The following is a 2,854-nucleotide window of genomic DNA, read 5'->3' as shown; positions in this document are numbered from 1 at the left end:
GATGGTCTGTAATTAGGTGTGAAAACATTGTAATTGTTATATGTCCTTGCTGCATTGAACCTTGTATTAATATATAATGTCCCTCTTTGTCTCTTGTAAACTTTTTAAATTTATTTATTTTTATTTTTTTTTAAAGATTTTATTTATTTATTTGACAGAGAGAGACACACAGCGAAAGAGGGAACACAAGCAGGGGGAGTGGGAGAGGGAGAAGCAGGCTTCCTGCCGAGCAGGGAGCCCGATGTGGGGCTCGATCCCAGGACCCCAGGATCATGACCTGAGCCGAAGGCAGACGCTTAACGACTGAGCCACCCAGGCGCCCCCCCCCCCTTTTTTAAAGAATTTATTTATTTATTTGACAGAGAGAGAGACACAGCGAGAGAGGGAACACAAGCAACGGGAGTGGGAGAGGGAAAAGCAGGCTTCCCACCGAGCAGGGAGCCCGATGCAGGGCTCGATCCCAGGACCTCAGGATCATGAGTAAACTTTTTAAATTTAAAGTCTATCTTGTCTGATACTGGTATACCTACCCCTGCTTTCTTTTAGCTACCATTTGCATGGAGTATCCTTTTCCATCTTTTCACTTTCAATCTATTTGAGGTCTTTGGATCTCAAGTGAAACTCTTACAGACAGCATATAGTTAGATCCTGTATTTTTTTAATCCAGTCTTGCCTATCTCTGTATTTTGATTGGAGAGTTTAATCCATTTACATTTAAAGTAATTACTGATTAGGAGGGACTTACTCCTATCATTTTGCTCTTTCTTTTCTATAACGCCTTATAACTTTATTTGTCCTTCATTTCTTGCATTACTATATTCTTTTGTGTTTGTTTAGTTGACTTTTTGGTAGTGAAACATTTTAAGTTCCTTTCTCATTTCCTTTTGTATAAATTCTATAACTATTTTCTTTGTGGTTACTATGGGGATTACTTTTATTTTATTTTATTTTTTAAAGATTTTATTTATTTATTTGACAGAGAGAGAGAGAGAGAGACAGCGAGAGAGGGAACACAAGCAGGGGGAGTGGAAGAGGGAGAAGCAGGCTTCCCACCAAGCAGGGAGCCCAATGCGGGGCTCGATCCCAGGACCCTGGGATCATGACCTGAGCTGAAGGCAGATGCTTAATGACTGAGCCACCCAGGCGCCCTGGGGATTACTTTTAATATCTTAAAGTTATAACACTAATTTGAATTTATACCAGCTTAACTTCAATATCATAAAAAGACTGCTCTCTTATAACCCTGTTCCCACTCTTTTTGGTTGATGATGTCACAATACTGTACGGATGTATTTAATACCACTGAACTGTCCACTTAAAAACACCAGAGATGGTAAATTTTATGTTATGTATCTTTTACCACAATAAAACAATTTTTAATTTTATTTTATTTAAAGATTTTACTTGCTAATTTGATACAGAAAGAGGGCAGAGTGAGAGAGAGCACGAGCGGGGGTGGGGGGGGCAGAGGGAGAAGGAGAAGCAGACTCCCTGCTGAGCAGGGAGCCCTGATGTGGGGCTCGAACCCAGGACCCCAGGATCATGACCCAAGCCGAAGGCAGGCACTCAACCGACAGAGCCACCCAGGCACCCCTAAAATAATTTTTAAAAAATAGGTTTGATATTGCTGATTTTTTAAAAAAGTGGGATAATTGTATTATGATTGTGTTCTCAAAAAGGAGTATTTATCTTGTAAAGATACATACTTATGTATATTAACAGGTGAAATGTAACATAATGTCTTGGATTTGTTTAAAAGTTAATCCCAGAAGGAGTGGGTGGGTCTGAGATGAAGCGGTATTGTCCACATATTGATGATTGTTGAGGCTGGGTGAGGTGCAGGGAGCTTTGTTATACTGTTCTCTCTACTTTTGCGTATGTTTGAAGTTTTATAAAACAAAACTTAAATAGTCTGTGGAGAGACTGCATGAGGATCTCCTGTTAGTAATATAGCAGGGTGACTCTTTTGGTGTATTGGAACATTTAGGCAGATATTCAAGCCACCTTTTCCTGTAAAATGGCTTTTACAGGACTTCTACTGGGGGTAAACACCGAGGATGCAGAAGAGGTGCTGACTCCCCCAGAGATCCTCTGCTAGAGTCTTCCTGCCTGGTTCCAGAGCTTTCTCCTTTGACTCCTTATGTTTTCCTCCATTTGTTTGAATATGTACCACATATACCCAACAAGACTGCAAAGAGAAATGGGATTTTGAGAAGAGTACATCTCTCTCCTTGCCCCACACCCCAATTTCTAGCCTCTAGTTCTCCCCAAAGACAACTCTCTCATCCAGTTTTTTGTATACTTTCCTAGAGAAATTGTACGCATACAAGGAGCAGATGTAGCTACATCCTCTTTGCCCCCACTTTTCTGCATAAATGGCAACAGACCACACACATGGTTTTGAATGTTTGCTTAATTAAAAAGTATATCTTATGAATAATATCTTGAGACATTGCACTCCATACATACATAAGCCTTAAGCTTTCAGAGGCTACATAGCATCCCACTGTCCAAACTACAAGATGCTGAGCGTTATTCCTCTGCTAATGGACATGGGTTATTTCCAGATGTTTGCTCTTGGTAACAATGAATGCTGCAGTGAATATCTTTGTACACCACCCTTCTATACCTGTAAGGGAAAAGAACTTTTCATTTTGATAGTCTTAATTTAGTTCTCACAGGTAGCCTTAAGGGGAGTGGATTTTGTTGTTGGCTCCATGTGTGACAGATGACAAAACAGGATGAGTAAGGTTGTGAAAGAGCTAATAAATTTGTCAAGCCAAACCTGAGGTTCCAGGCTGTCTTCAGTCAAAGCCTAAATTCCTTCTACCACACTGGGGCTGGGGCCAGACAT

This window comes from Eumetopias jubatus, unplaced genomic scaffold, assembly GCF_037043125.1.
Source record: "Eumetopias jubatus isolate StellerSeaLion01/CBP00866 unplaced genomic scaffold, mEumJub1_p1.0 scaffold_6, whole genome shotgun sequence".
Classification (NCBI taxonomy): Eukaryota; Metazoa; Chordata; class Mammalia; order Carnivora; family Otariidae; genus Eumetopias; species Eumetopias jubatus.
This window is presented reverse-complemented; position numbering follows the sequence as displayed.